At 37.9% G+C, this 24,485-nt stretch overlaps 1 pseudogene; it reads right to left on the minus strand.

Annotated features, from left to right (window-relative positions):
- Nucleotides 1-2,709: 2,709 nt before the first annotated feature.
- The window catches only part of LOC116471020 (small ribosomal subunit protein eS1-like), a 55,834-nt pseudogene continuing 34,058 nt past the window's right edge, over nt 2,710-24,485 (minus strand).

The raw sequence follows: 24,485 nt of genomic DNA on the forward strand, positions 1-24,485 counted from the left end.
AAAACCTCCTAGCTATAGAAGGTCATTACAAAACTAAATGCAGCAATTCAAAGTGGAAAATAGAATGAATGCCAAGGAGATGTTTAACGAAGTAACAGTCTAGATGTATTCTTTGAAGAACATTTGCAGACTCGTTTGATTGCTTTAGAGCGCACAGGGAACAATGCGGCTGCATGGAGCTAACATTGACTGATGGTTGCATTCTGCCGAACCAAAGCCAGGCTGCTTAGAATCACAAGTATATTTGATATAGAACTGCCTAATATAGTGGAAATATTCATGTGTATTTTGCATAGCAAAATAGTATTAAAAACTTCTATCTTTTTCCCCCTTGGGCCTAATTAAATGCCCAAACATAAGACATGAGTCTATTCATTGGAAAAATAATTTGAAGCACTATTTTTCCAAAATCTGACAAAGTTGGATGGCAAGATAAGGGATTAGCTTAATGCTTCCCATTAGCTATTGAGATCCTCCTTCTTTTTCTTTTTTCTTCTTTTTTTGTTCTTTAGTGCTGACATCCTTATAATGGTAGCAAATACAGAATACAAAAGGGAGGCTTTGGAAATCATCAATATTGCCACATTGATTTATTCAAAAGAGACAGGCTGGTACACTGGTCTTGCATTACAATGTGACATGCTAGAGTTTGCCATTCACTGTATGCTGTCATCTAAATATTTGTGTTCCCCTAAAATTCTTACGTTGAAATCTAATCCTCAATGCAATAGTATTGAGAGATAGGACCTTTAAGAGGTGATTAGGTCATAAGGGCAGAGACCTTATGAATGAGATTAGCACCCTCATAAAAGAGGCCAAAAGAAGTTTGTTTGCCCCTTCCTCTGTGTGAGGACCCACCTAGAAGTCACCATCTATGAAGCAGAAAGCAGGCCCTCAGCAGACATGAAATCTCCTGGTGCTTTGATTTGGACTTCCCAGCCTCTAGAACTGTGAGAAATAAATTTCTACTGTTTATTAATTGCCCAGTTGAAGGTATTTTTTTATAGTAGCTCAAATGGACTAAAACACTGTAGCTCTGGGATCTCAGCATTAGGACCCATTAAGCAGGTTTCTTCCTGGAAAAGAAACAGCAGAACATTCGAGAACATCAGAAATGCCCATCCTGTTGGTAGGGCCATGGCTATGTGGCAACATGAAGGCCAAATGATAGAGGGTACTTAAGGTCTCCTACTGAAGTCTAATCAGATGATGTTTTTCCCACTATTTGAAAACTTGGGAAAAACTTGGTTTCATGCTGAGGTAAAAGGAAATCTTTCCCAGGGTAATTTGAGGGCAGATTGAAGACTGGCATAGCTAGGTGTTCACATAATGATTTTGTTCAGGAGAGTGTAATTTTAAAAAAGCATAGAAATATTCAAATAGCTCAGATTAAGCTTTAATCAATTAAACTTTTTAGTTATTTGGGGCAAATAACTAACGTTTCACTATCAAATGAATCTGTTTTGAAGTACCATTGAAAGTTGTGCGGATGCCAATAACAGTCTTTTTGTTTGTTTTTTTGCATCAGTGGTGCATGTCACCTTCCTGCAAGGCAACTAGTTTGCAGATATGGCCAGAGGGGAAATTACTGGACAACAAAATGCAAAGGAGGCATAAGTCAGCCAGCTCTCTCAATCCTAGGAAAGGAAACTTCCCTCCTGCTTATGAAAGAGGACGATTGTGCTCAATACCACTTATCCAGTGCCAACAATCTGGTAAGCCCTCTATTCAGTGCTACACCAGGGCTACAGAAAGGTGACCTGGAGTTTGGGGCCGAGGTCAGGGAAAGGTCACTGCCTGAAAAATGAAACTAGTCAAAAGAAAAGAATCCTAGGAATGGGTGAGGTTACTCATCCACCAAAGTAACCCAATCTAAAAGATGGCATAGAAAGTATTTTTTTTTTTCTGGTAGTCTAGTAGTTGGGGAAAAAATAAAAGGGAAAGAAAAGGGTTTTAAAAAAATATATATTCAAAATTCTAAGCCTTTTAAATAATCCTGCTGGCCCTTGCAAGCTTGTCCTAGCATGCTTTGAAGTGCGGCCACAAGAATCAGCATTTTGTCACTGAAATGCCTACAGACTTTGTTTTTTTACTTCCGCTTTTTAGGTTCATCAATTCCCCTCTCCCCTCCCTGGTTTTCCTCCCCATCACCACCACTGCAATTTCAAAACTAAAAATCAGATGTTAGGTATGAAGACACCATCACCCTGTTGTTTCAAACTTGCTCTGAACTAGCTGGTTGACCTTCCCCTCCTCAACATCTTCCTGGTGCCTTTCTATAAAGGCAGCATATCCAACACATGCCAGTATGTGGACCTTAGTTGGTCATGGTATGCCAAGAGTGCCTGTTTTAAATAACCCCTTTTAAGATTAAAGGAACTTTAATTCTTGGCATATTTATTTGCCCTTTCATAGTTTTTATCTTTGAGATGTAGATGAGTGCTTACAGGGTGCCTGGAATGGAAAGAGGCATGGGCTAAGGGTTGCATATTTTCAGGCTTCCCCACCTCAAAAAAAAAAAAAAAAATCCATGACATTTCTTTTCCTGGATGGCAAAATGAAAACATTTCATGGATAAATACACAAATAAAATGATATCACTTTAAAGATGTGAAAAAACTAGGTGTACTTTGAAAAAGATTTTCATTTTACGTAGGTAGCCAGAAGCAGATATGTGCAACTGAAATGTTTACTATTCATCTGATTTCTTTACTATTCATCTGATTTCTTTTTCTAAGAAACACAAAAATCATGACATTAGAAAGAATTCAATTAACTCTCCTCAGTGTGTAGAAGGATGTAGGAGTTTCAGCTTCCTTTTGTTTTATATTCGTTGTCAAGAATTCATACAAGAAAGTCAATTTTATACAAAATAATTTTACAAAATTACTTTTAAGATAGTCAATTTCCACAGATCAACTTCAGTAGGTCATATAATATGTCTTTTAATATGAACTCCTTAGCTTTATTAGTGCATTAAAAATTATTTGTCTTGCAAAACAATAAATTAAAAACAGAATTAGGATGTCTTTGGTTTATATAGCCACATTATTAAGTTAAAATAGTATAATGCATGCTATACAAAGAGAAATGTAAATGGGGCCTAAAGGAACATTTTTAAGTCAGTTTCACATTAAACATTGAATAGAAAAGTTGGCTTATCTTAAGTAAAGCAAGTCACTACATCACTCTGCTACAGCAAATGTTTCCTTGTAAATGAGGATGAACTGACAATGCTTGAAAGTATAGTTCATCAAAATCACGAGAAACCAAATATTATGAATGTGTAAAATTCCATGTTTATTTAATATGTCACACAGCCAGTTTATTGAAACCAATCTTTGTAAAGACAAATAACATGTCTGATGAACATAAACAATATCATACAGTTGAAATTCATCCTGTATTTTCACCTGAATAAAGATGTCATTACGCAAGAGTTTCAACAATAAAGACCTTGCCTTGAATTGGCATGGCATCTCTCAGAGCTTCAAGGCAGCACAGTCTTTCATCCAACTCCAGAGAGATTATCAGCTCTGCATCAGGGAACTTCAGTGATTAGCTTGTCCACACTTAGCTACCATGGAACCTTCCCCCAGTATCTGCATTGGCCTCCAGCGTGGTCGGTGACATGGGCACCTTCTCAGAGGACATATCCAGAACTCGAGATGGGTATTCCTGGGACAAAAAATAATGCAGATAATGTAAAAAGGCTCATTCTAGTCATGGGGAAGTATGAGTGTTATACTACTTAATAATGATACCAACGAATATTAATTTTATTGTTATAGTTGCCCATATATATTAAAGTTTACTATGTGCCAGGCATAGTGTTCAGCACTTTACATTCACTAGCTCATAAAATGGACATAAGAACCCTATAACTACTAAAATTGTCTCTGCTCCAGAGGCCAAGAAACTTGAAAAAGTGATAGAAGCAGGGTACCCTTTGCATCATCAAACACAGCTCAGGTAAGACTAGTAGCTTCCTTCACCCAACATTGTAATGAACTAATAGTTTCTTCAAAGCCACTCACACCTTTTTTTCTGCCATGTCTTTCTCTCTTTCTTTCAAATTTATTTTTTAAATTGATATATAAAATGTTATATATTTACTGTGTATGTTGTGATGTTTGGAAGTATATATACATTGTGGAATAGTTAAACTTAGCTAATTAACAAACTTATTACCTCATGTATTTACCATTTTTGTGGTGAGAACACTTAACATCTACTCTCTTAGAATTTTCCAAGATACAATCTATCATCATTAACTATAGTTACCAGGCTGTTCAATAGACCTCTTGAATTTGTTCCTCCGATCTAACTATAAATATGTAGCCTTTAACTAACAACTTCCGCTCACCCTCAACCACCTAACCACTCAGCCTCTGGTAACTATCATTATACTCTCCACTTTTCTTTCTTTTTCTTTCTTTCTTTCTTTCTTTCTTTCTTTCTTTCTTTCTTTCTTTCTTTCTTTCTTTCTTTCTTTCTTCTTTCTTTCTTCCTTTCTTTCTTTTTCTTTCTTTCTTTCTTTCTTTCTTCTTTTTCTGCTTTCTTGCTTTCTTGCTTTCTTCTTTCTTTTTCTTTCTTTCTTTCTTTCTTCTTCTTTATTTTTTTCTTTCCCTCCCTCCCTCCCTCCCTTCCTTCCTTGCTTCCTTCCTTCCTTCCTTCTTTCTCTCTCTCTCTTTCTTTCTTTTCTTTTCTTTTTTTTTTTTTTGTTTTGAGACAGAGTTTCACTATTGTTGCCCAGGCCAGAGTACCAAATGGCATGATCTCAGCTCACTGCAAACTTTGCCTTCTGGGCTCAAGAGATTCTCTCGCCTCAGCCTCCTGAGTAACTGGGATTACAGGCGCCTGACACCACTCCCAGCTAATTTTTTTTTTGTATTTTTAGTAGAGACAGGGTTTCACCACTTTGGCCAGGCTGGTCTCAAACTCCTGATCTCAGGTGATCCACCCGCCTCGGCCTCCCAAAGTGCTGGGATTACAGGCGTGAGCCACTGTGCCCAGCCTTATACTCTCCACTTCTATGAAATCATCTTTTTTAGATTCCACATGTAACAGATCATGTAGTACTTGTCTTTCTGTGCCTGGCTTATTTTACTTAACATAATGCCCTCCAAGTTAATCCATGTTATCAGAAATGACAGGATTTCCTTTTTTTAATGGCTGAATAGTATTCCATTGTTTGTATATATACCACATTTTCTTTATTCATTCCACTGTTGATGGACATTTAGATTGATTCCATACCTTGGCTATTGTGAATAGTGCTGCAATAAACATGGGAATGCAGCTGTATCATCAACACATCAATTTCCTTTTTCTTTGGATATATATTCAGTAGTGAGATTGCTGGATCATATTTTGAGGTTTTCGAGGAACTTCCTTATTGACTCTGTAATTGCTGTACTAATTTAAATTTCATCAGAAGTGTGCAAGGGTTCTCTTGTCTCCACATCCTCACTAATACTTGTTATCTTGTTTTTTTTTTTTTTTTTTTTTTTGATAATAGTCACCCTGATAGGTGTGAGGTGATATCTGGTGGTTTTTTTCATTTGTGTTTCCTGTGTGGTTAGTGATGTTGAATGTTTTTTCATATACAGTACCTGTTGGCCATTTGTATGTCTTCTACTAAAAAATGTCTATTCAGGCCTTTTGCCCACTTTTCAATCAGGTTTTTTGTTTTCATGCTATTGAGTTGCTTTTATAGAGGATGGAAAACTAAATTTCTTGATATTCTAGAAAGACTTCTTTCTGCCTTTCTGATAATATTTTTCTTTTTCTTATAATTTTTATATTCCAAACCACAACACAGCTCTCCTTGCAGCCAGGAGTGGCCATATGATGGATTCTGACCAATGAGATGCAAGCTGAAGTTGCTGATTGGGACTCCTAAAAACACTTTTAAAAAGTGACAGACTCATGATCTCTTCACCCTTCTTCTGCCTGTCTTGAATTGTCCATCCTCAGACTTCTTGATACACAAAAAAATTATTTTTGGCTCGGCCATGTTAATTTGGTTTTCTGCTACTTGCAGCTGACTATACTGATTATCTAAAACTGCTTTATAAAGTTTTGTGACTAGGGGGTGGGAGCAATGATCACTAATATTTGTTAAGTGAAAGGATAAATGATTGAATTGTGTATCTTAATTGTGGTATATTCTGTACAACATTTTTACAATAAGTTAATGTTGAATGAGTTTATTTCTATTTGATACTAAACACTAGCACATCTGAAATAGTTGTCAGTTTTTCCCCTTGCTAAAAGTACACAGATTAAAAAATAAGATAAGCCATCTGGGCCATGTGCACTGAAAGAATGGCTATAGCTCTTGCCCTGATCAGAGGGTTTCATAAACTAGCATTGAACTCACTGGGGGTCCAACAGAGAAGAAAAGGAGGAAATCCAGGAGATAAATTAAGGAATTTTTGGAGAAGGTGAGATACTTAAATTTTATAAATATTTTTCAATTAAATTGAATAAAACCCACTTTCCAATCTCCCCCTGTTAATGATTGAAATCCCATTTCCAACACTTATTGGGTATGTGATCTTAGACAAGGTTGTTTCACCTCTCTGAGGTTACTATATTTTTTTAGCCATAAAGTCAATATTCTACAATCCATCTCATAGTATTATTTTTAGGATTAACTAAAACAATGGATGTGAATTGCCTAATACTGCACTTGACACAAAACATAAAGTTAGCAGGCTTTCATTCCCTCTGCCTCCCTGCTACCCGATTCCCCACGGCTCATCTCCATTGACAGAAGAATGATTTTAAAGACATCTGTCTAATCTCTTTTTTTTTTTTTGAGACGGAGTCTCACTCTGTCGCCCAGGCTGGAGTGCAGTGGTGCAATCTCTGCTCACTGCAAGCTCCGCCTCCCGGGTTCCCGCCATTCTCCTGCCTCAGCCTCTCCGAGTAACTGGGACTGCAGGCACCCGCCACCATGCCTGGCTAATTTTTTTTTTTTTTGTATTTTTAGTAGAGACGGGGTTTCACCGTGGTCTCGATCTGCTGACCTCGTGATCCGCCTGCCTCGGCCTCCCAAAGTGCTGGGATTACAAGCGTGAGCCACGGCGCTCGGCCCGACATCTGTCTAATCTCTGAAAGCATTTTTCCTTTTCTTACCTTACAGCCCAGTCACTATATAAAGACATCATTTCGTTGGACACAGATATTAGTGAAAACAATGACTCCAACCAGGGTATAAGTTTCTTGAAGGCAGTAACCATGACTTAAAATGTCTATGTCCCTTCCAGAACTTGAGTTTCTAAAGAATTTCCAACTACACTATCTGAAAAGAAAAGAATTTTGAGCTATTTAATTTTTAAATAATTTTTATCAATCCAAATGACTCCTGTTTTTCAAGGTACAATCTTGTCAGCATTTACCACCCAATAAGCACAATGCTTGAGGACCTACAAAGTAGTTCTAAACATAGACAAACCCATATTTTTGATGATAATATGAAGGCATACCAAAAAGGAAAGAATCCCAATGTAACTTATAATATAATGGTTGTTTACTATGAACTATTCACTATGCTAACCACCTTCATACTTTACCAATCATCCTTTCTAAAACTCTGCAAAGTAGGTGTTGCTAGCTCCATATTATGGAAAGGATAACCAAGGATACAAGACTTGACTAGCACTAACTGCTAAGTGAATCGAGAACACTGTAGCCAGAGTGTGAATTCAGATCTTTTATGTTCCAGCGTTTGAGTTCTTTGTACTTCACATGCTGCAGAGCAGAAGACATGCAGATTATGAATTTCTGGGGAAGAAAAGTCAAAAATGTCCACATAGTTTGATAGAAAGCAACATTTTGGGATCTTAATTATTCAGATCCATAGCATCAAAATTAATTGTTGTTTATAAAATAAACAATAAAATAACAAATTTTTTTAAAGCAACATATAAAGTTCTCATTTAATCTTTACAACATTTCTGTAAGGTAGATATTATTACCTCTTCATATGAATAGATGTTGAAATTCAGAGAAATAAATGACTTTTCTAGATAACAAATATTGAACCCACACCCTGGCCTCATGATAAGAGTTCTTTCCACCACACCACAATATTATACTTCCTGTGTCATTTTGCTTGAGTTTCAATGAAAAAAGGATAAAGAAATGGATGAAGGGTGTCATGTTTTGGCTCTGTGTCCCCACCCAAATCTCATCTCAAATTGTAATCCCCATGTGTCAAAGGAGGGACCTGGTAGGAGGTGATTGGATCATAGGGACAGTTTCCTCCATGCTGTTCTCATGATAGTGAGTGAGTTCTCACAAGATCTGATAGTTTAAAACTGTGGCACCTCCTTCTTTGCTCTCTCTCTCTCCTGCCATCATGTAAGATATGCCTTGCTTCCCCTTCACTTTCTGCCATGATTGTAAGTTTCTTGAGGCCTCCCCCTCCCCAGCCATGCAGAACTGTGAGTCAATTAAATCTCTTTCATTTGTAAATTACCCAGTCTCAGGTAGTTCTTTACAGTTGTATGAAAACAGACTAATATAGAAAATTGGTACTAGGAGAGAGGTATTGTTATAAAAATAACCTGAAAATGTGAAAGTGACTTTGAGCTGGGTAACAGAGGTTGGAACAGCTTAGAGGGCCCAGAAGAAGACAGGAAGATGTGCGAAAGTTTGGAACTTCCTAGAGACTTGTCGAACGGTTATGACCAAAATGCTGATAGTGATATGGACATTGAAGTACAGGTTGAGGTGGTCTCAGATAAAAATGAGGAACTTATTGGGAACTGGAGCAAAGGCCACTCACGTTATGCTTTCGCAAAGAGACTGGTAGAATTTTGTCCAGAGATCTGTGGAACTTTAAATTTGAGAAAGATGATTTAGGGTATCTGACAGAATAAATTTCTAAACAGCAAAGCATGAAGAAGTGATCTGGCTTTTTCTGAAAGCATACAGTCATATGTGCTCACAAAGAGATGGTTTGAAATTGGAACTTATGTTTAAAAGGGAAACAAAGCATAAAAGTTTGGAAAATTTGAAGCCTGACCATGTGGTAGAAAAGAAAATCCAATTTTCTGGGGAGAAATTCAAGCTGGATGCAGAAATTTGCATAAGTAATGAGAAACCAAATGTTAATAGCTAAGACAATGGAGAAAATATCTCCAGGCCATTTCAGAGAACTTCATGGCTTGGGAGGGAAAAATGGTTTCATGGGCTGGGCCCAGGGCCCCGCTGCTCTGTGCAGCCTTGAGACATGGCACTCTGCGTCCCAGCTGCTCCAGCTTCAGCTGTGGCTAAAAGAGGCCAAGCTATAGCTTAGGCCATTGCTTCAGAGGGTGCAAGTCCTAAGCCTTGGTGGCTTCCACATGGTGTTGAGCCTGTGTGTGTGTGCAGAAGACAAGAGTTGAGCTTTGGGATCCTCTGCCTAGATTTCAGAGGATGTAGGAAAATACCTGGATGTCCAGGCAGAAATCTGCTGCAAGGGCAGAGCCCTCATGGAGAACCTCTCTACTAGGGCAGTGCAAAGGGGAAATGTCAGATTGGAGCCCCCACACAGAGTCCCCACTGGGGCACTACCTACTAGAGCTGTGAGAAGAGGGCCACCATCCTCCATACCCAACATGTTGCACTGTGTGCCTGGAAAAGCCACAGGCACTCAACATCAGCTTGTAAAAGCAGCTGTGGGGACTGTACCCTGCAGAGCCACAAGGGAAGAGCTGCCCAAGGTTTTAGGAGCCCATCTCCTGCATCAGCATTACCTGAATTTGTCATGGAGTCAAAGGAGTTTATTTTGGAGCATTACAATTTAATGGCTGCCTTGCTGGATTTCAGACTTGCATGGGGCCTGTGGCCCCTTTGTTTTGAACAATTTCTTCCTTTTGGAATGGGAACATTGCCTGTACCCCCACTGTATTGGAAGTAACTAACTTTTATTTTATTTTATTTTTTTTATTTTACAGGCCCATAGGTGGAAGAGACTTGCCTTGCCTCAGATGGGACTTGCCTTGTCTCAGACGATATTTGGACTTGGACTTTTAAGTTAATGCTGGAGTAAGTTAAGACTCTGGGGGACTGTTAGAAGGCATGATTGATTTTGAAATGTGAAAAGGACATGAGATTTTGGAAGGACCAGGGGTGGAATTATATGTTTAGGCTCTGTATCCCCACCCAAATCTTATCTTGAATTTTAATCCCCACATGTGGAAGGAGGGACCTGGTGAGAGGTGATTGGATCATGGGGGCAGTTTTCCCCATGCAGTTCTCATGATAATGTGTGCGTTCTCACAAGATCTGATGGTTTAAAAGTGCGGCACTTCCTTCTTTGCTCTCTCCTGCCATGATGTAAGATGTGCTCACTTCCTCTTTGCCTTCTGTCATGATTGTAGGTTTCCTGAGGTCTCCCCAACCATGCAGAACTGGGAGTCAATTAAGCCTCTTTCCTTTGCAATTTGCCCAATCTCAGGTAATTCTTTATAGCAGTGTGAAAACAGACTAATACAAGGCATGGACTAATCACTGTCTTTAGCCCTTCTTACTTCCATTATCTAAATTACTCTCTTCTGAACAAATACTTTTTTTCAACAGGTGTCTTCTGAGAAGTCATTTTGATACAGTATGAATTCAATAAGACAAGACTTCCATTGAGCATGCTTGGGCAAGTAAATATTAAAGAGATTTTCTAAAGGTCTTCAGTTCATGCTTGGTGTTCAGCATGCCCTTTTTCTCCTCCTTAATGTTCATTTTCAAATGAGCAGCAAAGAATAGCTTTAAGGGATAGAATAGCTCTGGGGTATTTAACAGGTGCTGAAACTTATGTTTAGGTCACCAGTTCAGATCCCAAGATATATGGTTCTCTCTTCTGCTACTCATTATTTTAAGCAGGAAGACCAGACCAATACCTTTAAACTGGCATGACCTACCATAAAACTGTTCCTCCCTACCTTCATTGAAGGTACTGGTGAGGAATCACCTGGGGTTGTTACCATTGAGAACTAGCAGAACAGTAACCATCATTCGCTCCAATGACACACGGTGCGTCTCTTATGCTATTAGAAGCAGGACTGCTGGATATAAGCAACCAGGTGAGGTGGGATAGCATATATTCCTTGAAAAAACTCTCCTTGAGTGTGGGAAAGGTGGGATTATGGTGAGCAGCAGAAAGAACAGAAAGGAGTAGATGACAAAGAAGAAAGATGATGATCCAAGTTTGGGCTAAATTAGGACAGAAAGAATGATCAAACGAGTCAACAGCTAAACATGTGAGAGAAAAGGGGTCAAATGCCAAGTGTCAACTTTGAAAACCAGAGAACCCTAGATAATAAAGATGAAAGTCAAGGCAGTTTACTCCATTATTCTTAATTAGTCTTAGTTATCTTTTTATTATCTCTAAGTGTTATAAAGATTGTCTTCAGGTATTACTAAGAAATGATGCTGAATTAGGAAGACCCAATAATATTTGTAGTTAATATCCTGGTTCCTGCAGTGGATGTAACAGTGTATGTCATAATTTAGGACCTGTAAGGCTCCTTTCTATTTGGCTGTGCCAGATAGTGCATATTTTTTATTTTTTTCCTTCTCAAATCTTCGTTGACTGTTGTGCAATGCCTTATTGCCAAGAGTGAACACTTTTATTTTACTGTTCTCCGTAACAAATCTTTACTAATTTAATCATCAAAGCAAACGTGTGAGATCAAATTTATTATTATCCCCATTTTACAAATATGGAAACGATGCAAGAGAAAGCCCTGGTGACTTTCCCAAGGTTGTGTAGTTAGTTAGTAAAGTTAGGGTTTAAACTCAGTTAGTCTTCTCCAAATCCTTCTTCCTAAGCATCACACAATAATGTCTTGCTTAGATATTTCATGGAGTTAAAATATTTTAGTCTTCTAAGGATAAAAGTTCAGTACAAACAAAGTTATAGTTATGTTTCTAAGAATTTAGTCAACCCATCACTGACCTAAAAAGCCAAAATTGTTTCATATTATAAATCTATGATTTAATTCCTAGTCCATTTAGGTATGCAAATTATATTTTTTAGAAATAAAAGATTATAATATTCTTTTATCTACCGAATGTCAATTATTATAGAAACATGAAAATTTCATGAAGAACTTAAAAATTATGATATTTAAATGGTTTTGTTCAAAAAGCTAAGCCAGAACTAAATAGGGCACCTCTTTGAGGAACGTCTAGTTGACAAATAATGAAAGAGTCCTATATCCCTAACACCATTTCGGGGCACTGTAAACATTGTTTGCATTAGTGAAAATGGTACTGCTGTTGGTGGCATTTCAAAAAAGGAAGCAGAAGCTATACTTGGGAGCTGAACATAAATATAATCAGAAAAGATGATGAACTAAATCATGTTTACAAAAGGACTTAAAATAATGGCTCATGAGTCCTGTAAAATATTTTCCCCTTTTTAACATAGAATCACATATAGTACCCTATTGGTTCATTTTTTTTGCTGTCATTTATGCTATAAATCTCCTTGCTAGACAGGAAATCTAGGCCATACCACCATTCTTTAAATTAAGCTTACTGCTCTTGCTTGGTGATTGGATGAAATAAAACCTAAAGATTACTTAATTTGTTTCATTTCATTTTGAAATCAATTTAGATCAGTGGCAATTAAATAGGCAAACTCCTAAAATTTACGGCATGGTCAGGGAGCATATGCATGGGAGTCTGTGTGTGTGTGTGTGTGTCTGTGTGTGTATGTGTCTGTGTGTAGTTTATGCATGTGCCCAACTGGAGACTATTGCAGTGATGACAAATATTTGGTAGTAGAAACTGGCTAAAAAGGGGAAAAATGAAAGTTTAAAATGAGGTGAACTTTTTCTGTATTGCATGTTTATCTACCAAAGTCCTAGAAAACCCAGTCTTGTTTTAGGCTTCTTGAAAAGTAATCCAAAAACTGATTTAGCATCTCTTATAAGATGTGCACATATAGCTGGAATGCTAACATCATATTGAAAAAAGAGCAACTTTCTACACTTCCCCCTCTCAAAACCCTATTCTGATTGTATTGGTCTGCTTGGGCTGCCGTAACGAAATACTATAGAGTGGATGGCTTTAATAACAGAAATTTATTTTCTCACAGTTCTGGAGGCTGGGAAGTCTGAGATTTAAGTGTTGGCCCATTTGGTTTCCGCTGAGGGCTCTCTTCCTGGCTTGCAGACTGCCACCTTCTTGCTATGGCCTCACAGAGGGACAAAAACATTCAGTTCATAGCACTGACCAAAAATTATTTCCAGGCAATCCAGTGAGTAAAGTCTGACTATATTAGCCTGAAGCTTTTCTGAAGTATTCCTGTATCCACACAGCTCAAGTTTCCATCTCTGGCCTTACTAGAAGCATAAACTTTCTGGCTATATATCCCAGATATACGGTATCCAAGAAAACACCAGAATAAAGTACAATAGAAAAGTGGTACTCAAAATGAGATTCAAGAATTTCTGAAGTTCCGTGAAAATCCTATGTAGTCTATGGGTGGTCCCTGGTTATGTAATATAATCAATTTTGAGTGGCAATGTCCATCCTTTTTGTTCTGGCATGAGCTAATAATTTACTTAACAGATATAGTAGAATTATGTGTCAGCTCACTATTACATCATCAAGAAGAGCACTAATTCTGACAAATTACTTTGACAGGTACAGCTGGAATAGAAAAGATAGTGGATTCTTTGGCTTCATCCAAGTGGGCTGAGGATTGAAGTATTTTTCCAGTCATGTTCTTGAACGCCTACTTTCATGGCATGCTGACATTTCCAGACTACTGAAGATGTGATGATTAACTGATCCTGCATTTGACGAAAAAAAAGTTTGCACATTCTAAAGGAGATAGGCTTCAAATGACTATATAGTGTACAATTTCCACTGAAGTGATTTCTCTTAATCTTAATCGTTAACCACTCTCATTGCTACAGTACCTTCCAAAAGTAAGCATAGTTCATAAAGTCTTCAGACTGCCTTTCAGCACATTAACATACTCTTCACAATCCCACAATAAGAGCACCTTAAGTGCAGGGATATTTTTCTTTATTTTCCTTCTTTTCTTCCCTCCCTCTTTCCTTCATTTCTTCTTTCTTTCTTTCCTTACTCCCTCCCTTCTCCCGTACCTCCCTCTCTCTCTCTCTTTTCTTCCTCATCCTTGGTGCCTAAGAATTTGTTCTATAGAAGTCTATTTGAATGAATGCATGGAGATACCTAAAGTGAGTGATTTTGAGGTACAGTGATACTTGATCACCTATATGTAAAATTACTATCATAAGGAAAGTGAGGCCGGGCATGCAGGCTCACTCCTGTGATCCCAGCACTTTGGGAGGCTGAGGCGGGTGAATCACCTGAGGTCAGGAATTCGAGACCAGCCTGGCCAACATGGTGAAACCCCGTCTCTACTAAAAATACAAAAATTAGCCGGGCGTGGTGGCACGTGCCTATAGTCTCAGCTACTGGGGAGGCTGAGGCAGGAGAATCACTTGAACCCAGGAGGTGGAGGTTGCAGTGAGCCAAGACAGTGCCACTACACTCCAGCCTGGGTGACAGAGTGAGACTCCATCTCAAAAAATAATAATAAATTTTAAAAAAAGAAAATAAAAATACGCTGTGGATATGGATGGGTAGTTCAAATAAATAAAAATAAAAAAAGGACTCCTAAGGAAAGCGAAAAAGCATTTAAATGTACAACCATGTCAAACCATGCCAAAATGTCTGCTGATATAAAGAGCCCTTCTCACTATCATATATAATCATTTACAACAGAACAATGGCCTCCAGTTTCATATCATCGCACCCCTGCCTAACATCTATGATTCCATGTGAATTTAAAAAGCTGCTCTCAATCCCAAGGTTTAGACTTACTAACTTTAGTCTTCAGTGCCCAATTCTATGAAATTTTAGACTAGCATCTTCATTACAGTGCTCATGCGTCTTACAACATGCTCTTTGATGAGAGTGTTTGGGGAAAAAGTGACCAGTCTTTGTCACCATTCAGATCTCCTAATTTCAGCTCACTTCTCTACTGGCATCTCTTTAGCCTACCAGGAATTTAAGAGAAAAAATATGGTGAAAAGACTATTTAAGTCGGGTCATTGAAGCAATTAGACAGTGCATCAGATTAAAATGACATCACTGTTATAACAAACAATTTCTTGTAGCACTGGAGAAAAGAAAATTTACTGATGAACTTTGGCTTCAAATTTTGTAAAACTCTAAGACCAGTTGTCATTTATCCTGAAATACTTTGAGATATTTACCACCTGAACTTAAAATGTCCAACTTTCTTACTTCTGCCCTTTTGCATAATTCTTCCCTCTTCCAAGCAATAAACGTCAACTCAGTCTTCTGGGACCATATCCGATATGGTCTCTTCCATGAAATCTTTCCTAACTTCTTCACTAAAACATGTGCTTTAATTAATTTTTCTTAACATATTCCTCCTTGGTCCAAGTCCAAGGCCTGTGTCTTACTCATTTGCCTGTCCCTAACATTTAGTAGAGTATCTGATTAGTATATGTCAGGTACTCAGCAAATATATGTTAAATGTAAATAGTTAATGAGTGCAACCACCTTCCAGAGATTTCAACTTTTCCCTAAAGTGGAATATAAACTGAGGTCATGGTAGAGGAAGCCATCTTAAAATTTGATATTCATTATTATTATTAAAGGAGCCACTATTTAGGAAGGAATAGAAGATAGACAATTTTCTCATTCGAACTTTCCCAGGGAGGGCATGTCCTTATATTGTCAGAGTGGGCAAAAATCAAACACATTATTATTATTAAGGCCAATTTAATTCTCATTGTCCCGGAGCCATTTAACATTTAACATAATTATCTGCTTGTACCATTAGTAAGGAAGAGGCAAATATACACAATGTAAAGGTATCTACCTTGACAAAACCAGGTTTTAAACAATTCTACACTCTTCACTCTTTCCATGTTTATTATGTCTCTAAGGGGTCAATGTTATAACAGATTTTAAGTTTTTGGTCATTTCCTCAAGCAAATATTCTGAAACAAAGGATCCAATAACATTTTCCATTTATAATATCTCACTACAAATTTTTAATTTTTTACAAATGAATTATTCAAGTTGCAATTGATAGAGGCTTCCTTTGAACATTATTTAAAGCTCTTTTTAAGTACCTAAAGGATAATAGAGAACAAGAAAATTCTTCTGTGATTGGTTAAAGAGCAGAGGTATGTGTGCTATTGACAATATGGAAACATCTGCCAAGTGATTTTAATTAAGACTAATAATGTGAACCCATACTTGATGAGTAGGAGAACTAAGCAGGATGCCAGTTATAGAGGATGACATGAAAGATGGGAGATCGTTGGGTCTGAAACTCTGGAAGCAAAGATAAATGACTTTTTTTTCTTTTTTTTTTTTTTAACCAAAAGGAATCAATACCTTTATGGCTAACTTAGTTGGCTTTTCTTCCATCAGCTAGGGTATATTCTTTCCTCTCCTTAAGACTGTTTCCTTTTCTGTAAAATGTGACCATTGTAATACCCTTCATAAATGACCAGGATAGGCAGACCTGAAATAACAGTCCTTACTGAGCTCAGTCATATGGGGTAAAAGCTGAGATAGAGAATGCTACTGGGAATTACATTGCAAAAGAAACATCTGGTTGGACGCAGATGTAATCCTAACACTTGGGGAGGCCAAGGCGGATGGATGGCTTGAGCCTAGGAGTTTGAGACCAGCCTGGGCAATGTGGTGAAACCCCATCTCTACAAAAATTAACCAGGTGTGTTGTGTATGTCTGTAGTCCCAGCCACTTGCGAGGCTGAGGTGGGAGGATCACCTGAGCCCTGGAAGGTTGAGGCTGCAGTGAGCTGAGATGGAGACACTGCACTCCAACCTGGGTGGTAGAGTGAGATCCTGTCCCAAAATAGTAGTAATAATAAATAAAAAGAAATAAAAAGAAACATCCAAATGGGAGGCTGAGTATTAGGGTGTATTCCAATTATAACACAACTGTGACTTGATGTTGATAAATTAAGTAAATAGCTCTTTGTGTCAGATTCCTCCCTGATGAAACAAGGGAGATTTGCAATACACATAAAGCAGTTGACCCTGAGCAAAGTCCTAAAAATAATTTGTGGGTTACAGAAATCAAATTAACTCACACTGACATGGATTGCTAAAGAAGCATTGTGGAATCCACACACAAACAGTGTTGCTTCTAGTCTACCCTACCATGCTCTTTTCAGAGGAGATTACAGGAGAGACATTTCTAAAGGTTGGACACTTAAACTCTCAGATCACCTGGGCTGGGCTGCATGACATGATGCTACTAGATGAATGGCAGTCTCATGAGTGAATCAAGGAACTGCAAAGATGAATTTCAGGCCTTTGTGAAAATGGCTCACAAGTGATCCCCAATTTCAAATGATTGTCATTTCTGTTTCTGCTCAGACATTCTGCATCCGAAACAGATCTACTCATGAATCCTTGCAAGAAAATCTAACAGAGTACAGCAGAGTGTTCCCTTTCCTGGTGAGCTAATGCCCAGGAATATCCATTCTAGAGTCCATGGTGTGCGTGGAATGATATTTCTTGGAATTTCCCAGGGACTGAAACTTCTCCAATGACTATTCAGTTGGGCTCTCAGAATTAGGAATAAACATGTCAGAGCCAGAGGGTGGGGTCTAAAAATGGAAATTCTCAAGATAAACAGTATTAGTTGGTTGGAAAGGGTGATAACTTTTCTCTGTCCCTAGTTCACAACCTGGGAGTGATTTAGACATTAGGATATGCCGTCTAATTTCCCATTTCAACCCTTGGTTTTATACTTCACTAATTGCTGTTAGTTATTTCTTTAGATAACCCAATAACACAGAGGTCTATTGGTCTCATTATTTGAATAAAGAAAACTGAGGCAGAGAAAGGATAAAAAATTAGTTCCCATCTGGCTGGGATTTTAAAATGTGTTAAATGTCTTACTCTATTTTACCTCTTTCCATATACATTTATTTTGACATCCAATCAATGCATGAACTAGCTTGACTTTGCTGCCCACCTTTTCACTCCTTCCACTCCAACAAGAGACAGGCTTCAATAAATAGATAATAAGTAGACAAGGTGATAAGAGAAAAGTTTTCAATCTAATTTAATTTAATTTTTGAGGCAGGATCTTGCTTCATTGCCCAGGCTGGAGTGCAGCAGAACAATTGTGGCTCATGGCAGCCTCAACTTCTTGGGCTTAAGAGATCCTCCTGCCTCAGCCTCTGGAGTATGTGGGACTACAGGCATCTGCCACCATGCTCAGCTAGATTTTTTTAACGTTTTGTCCAGGCGCGGTGGCTCACGCCTGTAATCCCAGCACTTTGGGAGGCCACGGTGGGCAGATCACTTGAGGTCAGGAGTTTGAGACCAACCTGACCAACATGGTGAAACCCTGTCTCTACTAAAAATACAAAAATCAGCTGGGTGTTGGTGGTGCATGCCTGTAATCCCAGCTACTCAGGAGGCTGAGCCAGGAGAATAGCTTGAACCCAGGAGGTGGAGGTTGCAGTGAGCCAAGATTGTACCACTGCCCTCCACTGCCCTCCAGCCTGGGCGACACAGCAAGTTTCCGTCTCAAAAAAAAAAAAAAAAAGTAAAATGTTTTATGGAGACAGGGTCTCACTATGATGCCCAGGCTGGTCTTGAAATTCTGGCCTCAAGCGATCCTCCCACCTCAGCCTTCCAAAGTGCTAGGATTACAGGTATGAACCACCACACCCAGCCAAATATGAAAGTTTTTAATTTTTTAAGTCAATTAAAGACTGACTTTAAAAAGTCCATTTTAATTCAGAAGTGACCATTCTGTCATTCTGAAATTTTGTTCTTTGTCCTTGGGAATGTTTGTTTACTTGGCTGGAGCATCAGTGTGGTTGGAGTCCCTGCACAGTAGGAGGAAGTTGCTCCTGCATCCTTCTCGAACCTCACAGAAACACAAGGATTTCACAAAAATCTGTCAATTTCTTTCCTCAACTGCATTTAATTATGATATTTTTAAGACACAGAATTTCCTCTTAATTTAAAGCTTTCTTTTTCTAGGAGCATTTCAGTTTTTCATTTCTGTAAAAGCCTGTACTTTTTTAAAAAAAGATTCATTAGAAAGTTTGTCTTGCCATGTTTTCAAGAATTCGAGACTTGTAAACTTAAAACAAAACCCACTTTTACCTTTGCAAACCAGCCTCAAAAGAGAAAATAACCCTACTTTGGCTTTGAATTTAAAGTTAAATTTTATATTGAAGCAATTCTTTTCCATTCACCTTCTCACTAACTCATGTCTCACAATTCTGGCTTCATTTTTCTAATATTTACAGTTCCTCTTCAATAACCTTGCCAAGTCAATCTTGTCATAATGTGGGGATGAAGAAATAAAGTTTTATTGTTTTTCAACTGCAAACTTAATGTATATTGTTCACAAAGTGATGGAAAAAAGCTCATTTTGAAAAAATGATTCAAGCTGTCAAATAAAGTAGTAACATCCATTTGGTAGGTGGCCTATGGATAGCAGTACTGATTTTATGATTTTCTGACCTCTCTGGGCTTTGGGGTTCCCATCTGTCCAGTGAGGGAGTTGGTTGCCAAGTCCCCAAGATATAGTCATTACCACAGCAGCCTTGTGCTTTCTACCATGTCACTGACTACAGCCATTATGTAATATTTCCACTGCTGTATTCACTGCACTAATTTTCACTTAATGTTTGTCTTTAAACTAACTCTATTTTTATTTTTAACTTTAAAGTTAAAAGTATTTTAAAAGGAAGCTTTGTGTATCTGCCATTTAAAAAAGTGTCATCCATATAGTTGGTAACCCAAAAAATTATATTTTTAATGAAAACCATACAGTATTATTAAATTCTGGCTCTACATAGTTATCTGCTAAAGACGCTGAGCCTGAGGCTTGTCTTCTATTTCTCAAAAAGTAAGATAAAAGTGTTAGAGACTTCTTTGTTAGCACCAGACTGAGACTTTCTTCTTGACATAATTAGAAGTCTCAAAAAGCCTGAAAGAGGCTAATTTTCTCATTGCGTTATTCACTATCCATACGCTTCCTAAAACTATCTTGTACAAATTAGTGATCCATATTCCTCATCCCAGAAAAAAACTGGACTGAACGTTGTTCTTAACAGTTTATTATATTGCAGATTTGTAATTTCAGTTTACAGACACACAAAAGACACAGAGGAGAGGTACATTCCTCTTCTGGTGCTCAAAAAGCAGAAACGCAAGCATCTTGTAAAAAGAGCTGACTCCTCTCTATACTCCATGACTCCGGGTAACTTGTTCGGACACGAAAAGGTAATAAGGAAGTGTGAATAAGGGCAGGAATGAGAATCCAACTGGTCAACTTGATTTGGTTGTTGTAAAAGACCTTTATCTAACAATCAGATTGAAAAATGTCATTAAATAAATCAAAACTATTTTTGTCAGAGCTGAAAGGCAAATGCTGGGATCAACTTGACTAAGTAGTTGTATTTTAATAGAGGATTGGTGCAGTTTTGGTAATACTGCAAAATTACTCGACCATCTTTAACATGTTATAACTACCAGTAGCCACTCATATAGTAAAAGTGAATGTTTTAAAAGCTGAAATGAATAGCTATGTCTGCTATACTTGTTCATAGTTTTGTTTGTATGTCTGTGGTTTTTTGTCATAAGCTTGTATAGTTAAACACAAAGTAAAACTTCTGTTCAAAAACTTTACTTTCCCCTTTGCTGCTAGAGTTACACAAATGACCAAAGTTTATTATCTTTTCATTATCCAGCATGAAATAAAAATAATAATTAAAGCAGACTCATATTGAAAGTAACAATAGAAAATTAGTGGGATAATTCACTGTTTTTTTTTTTTTTTGGTTTTTACTTCTATTGCCAACATAAAACAGCATAATGGCAACTGAGATATCAATATTTTTAATACTCCATTTTACTTGGCAGTTACTGCAAGGAAACCTATCCATCTTGAGTCTTAAAGACAATTCCTAAGATTAAATCTAGTGCTAGCCATTTCTGACACTCACTTCTGAGTAGGAGATGGGTGGTTCACCTTCACCAAAAGCAGTCTCAAAAAATCCCCATGGCATCTGCCATTGTGAGAGAATTTCAAGTTCATGTAAGCTCCAGTTGCTCCTTTATGCCTTCACCTACTTAATTCCTACTTTACCTTGTCTAGAAAAAAAATAAATGAACACTGGGTTCATTTATGAAAAGTCTGGGTCCACAGACTGCAAGGCAAGTTCCTCACAGGATCTGCAAAATCAGACCCTGGGTGGGATCTTGAAATTCTGTGACTTGGTGTTGTGGGGAGCAGTGGCCTGGGAATCAGGAGCCCTGGGCTCCAGGCCCAGCTCTACCACTAACTGTGTGACACTGAGCAACTCTCCTGTATTTACTGGGCTTCAGTATTCCCATCTCTAAGGGAAAAGGCGAGAAGGGATCTAGATAGTCATTTGTTGCTCTAACGTTCCATGATTCTGTCTACTTCCTATAGTGTTACAGTAGTTGTATAGTGTTAAAAAATAATGTTAAATAATCTCAGACTTCAGAGTAGCAACTCAGTCTGACTAAAGTTTTTAAAATACCAGGAAGCATGAACTCTTATCCAGTCATGCATTTTATTAAAGAATTAATAATAGACTCACAAGTAGATAGATATTGTGATTTTGATTGGCTGGTTAACTCATTGCCTCTGCTATGTATTGACTTTCAGGAAGTTAGAGAATAATACAGACCTAACCATTAAGCAGTTGATCTTCAAATACACTTGCATTAATATTTTGTTAATTGCATTTTATTTTCATCGTAATGTGGCTAAAATTCCAGAGATAAATATCTTCCTTTATGTGAAGTCCTCAGGGAACAGTAGCATTGATACATTTATTATTAAAATAAATGCAGGCTATGTGCCCAATGATTATGTATAAAAATACATTTGAGTGACTAGGCCAATGGAGGCCTTCATATTTTGTTAATTTTCTTTTGTTTTTTAAAGAGACAAGGTCTCGCTCTGTCTCCCAGGCCAGAGTGCAGTGGAGTGATCATAGTTTGCTGCAGCCTCAAACTCCTAGGCTCAAGGAATCCTCCTGCCTCAGCCTCCCAAGTTTCTGGGACTACAGGCACATGCCACCACACCTGGCTAATCCTTAAGCATTTTTTGTAGAGACAGTGTTTTACTATGTTGCCTAGGCTGGTCTCAAACTCCTGGCTTCAAGTGATGTTTCCACCTTAGCCTCCGGAGTAGCTGGGGTTACAAGCACAAGCCACTGCACTCACCTTAATACAGGCCTTCACGTAAAATCAATGGCTAACATCAAGCTTCACAGGAAGGGCATGTTTCCACAGACAGGTGGAATATTCCCAAGCTGGAGGACTAGCTGAGAAAAGGCACCCAAACTTTATTCACTTAAAGTCTTTACTTTTCCATAACAACTCCATCAACAGTGTAAAACTGAAAACCAAAGACTATGTTTCCCAAATATTTTTTTCAAAAACAAAAGACTATCTCTATTTATTTTAAATTTCAGCCAAAATGTGACAACTTCTAATCACACAATGTTATTGTAATATTCTTTTCTTTCCTTTTTTTTTTTTCCAAGAGCAGTATTCTGACTTTAAGAAATGTAGGCCGGACATGGTGGCTCACGCCTGTAATCCCAGCACTTTGGGAGGCTGAGGCAGGTGGATCACCTGAGGTCGGGAGTTAGAGACCAACCTGACCAACATAGAGAAACCCCGTATCTACTAAAAATACAAAATTAGCTGGGCATGGTAGCACATGCCTATAATCTCAGCTACTTGGGAGGCTGAGACAGGAGAATTGCTTGAACTTGGGGGCGGAGGTTGCAGTGAGCCAAGATCGTGCCATTGCACTAACACCTGGGGAAACAAAAGTGAAACTCCATCTCAAAAAAAAAAAAAAGAAAAAAAAGAAATGTAGTAGATAATATTAAGTTCCTAAGAGAGTCAGTCAACATCTGTTAAAATTCAGCCATTCTAAACAGGTAGCTGGTAAACTTTAGTGGGATTTTGTGCCTCAGCTTGTTATTAAAGTTACTCCTGAGAAATGATCTTCAGTTTGGTGAAGTTCCCTTCTTTGTGCATTCAGCAAATTAATATTAAGGGCCTACTATGTGTCAGACACACAGTAATCTCATATGTGTTCTTTAGCATACTCCTTTCTGATGAAGATAGATAAAAACCATCCCATGGCTCAAGCTTGGAACCACATCCTGGACGCCAAATGTCCACCTACTCCTACAAAAGAACAGAAAAGAGAGTCTGAGGCTAAAAACCATGAGAATGTGTTCTGTACTAGAGATCCCAAGATCTCCTTCAGCTCTTCTCTGACTCACTTTCCTGAATTATATACTTCACACCTGATTTCTTCATCAAGAGGAGGCAGCATAGCAAAGAATAATACTGCCTCCGTAGCCACACAAATTTGTTTCTGAATCCTCACTTCCCCACTCACTAGATGTGGAACTTGGGTATGTTCTTAAAAACCTTTTTAAGCCTAAGTTTCTTCTTCTCTAAGTTGGAAATATGCTGCAGGGATAAAATGAGATAATGTGAGTAAAGCTCTTAGTACTGTGCCTGGCAAATGATAAGCACTCAGGAAAGTGTAGCTTCAATTTAATCTTGTCATTAGCTGAGCATAAAGATGACAAATGAACTAAGATTTATTAAGTTCCTAGTGATCCTTGGGCAAAAAGAGATTCTAGAAATTACCCTCTCCCCATTCTCTCTCCCCACCCCCAACCCACACAAGTTTCTTCTTTATGGATTTGAGAGCTAATTCTCTAGCTTGTGTACCATGCTTTTCCTTAATATCCTCTTTCTAATTCCTCATGATTTACTTTGGAAATATCACTGTATATCAAGAAAGCCATCAACAGAGAAAAAAAAGAAAAAGAAAAATGGTAAAAATTTATATCATGACCTAAGAGATATTTATTAGTAGCTATTTCTATGTGGTAGAATTAGTGATGATTTTTATTCTTTTGACTTGTGCTTTTTTGTGTTTTCCAAATTTCTACATTAGCAAGTATTGCTTTTCAAAGAACAAAAAAGGTATTTAAAAAGTGTGTGTGTGTATGAGAGTGTATAGCTAGAGGAAGTGATGTAATAAAATCAATAAAGACATGGTTGTAGGAGACTGTGTGAAAGTAACTGAAACCGACATGACTACTGAAAGAAAATTATTTTAGTAAAAAGCCCAGGACTTAGAGCTAGAAGACATTGGGTTAAAGTCTAGTTCACTGATTTGGTAGTTGTAGGACCTTGGTCATTTAACCTTGCTAAGCCTCAGTCTTCTTATCAATAAAATGGGAGTAGTAAGATCATTCTCCTTGTAATTCCAAGTAATTCCTTGAAATTTAAGGGAGATTGCATGTAAAAAATGTATGACACATTGTGCAGAGTTAGTGCTCAGATTATGTCAGTTGACTTATAATCTGAGGAGCACTCAAGCACTTTTAAAA

The sequence above is a fragment of the Hylobates moloch genome, unplaced genomic scaffold (assembly GCF_009828535.3).
Source record: "Hylobates moloch isolate HMO894 unplaced genomic scaffold, HMol_V3 SCAFFOLD_6, whole genome shotgun sequence".
In the NCBI taxonomy this organism is placed as follows: Eukaryota; Metazoa; Chordata; class Mammalia; order Primates; family Hylobatidae; genus Hylobates; species Hylobates moloch.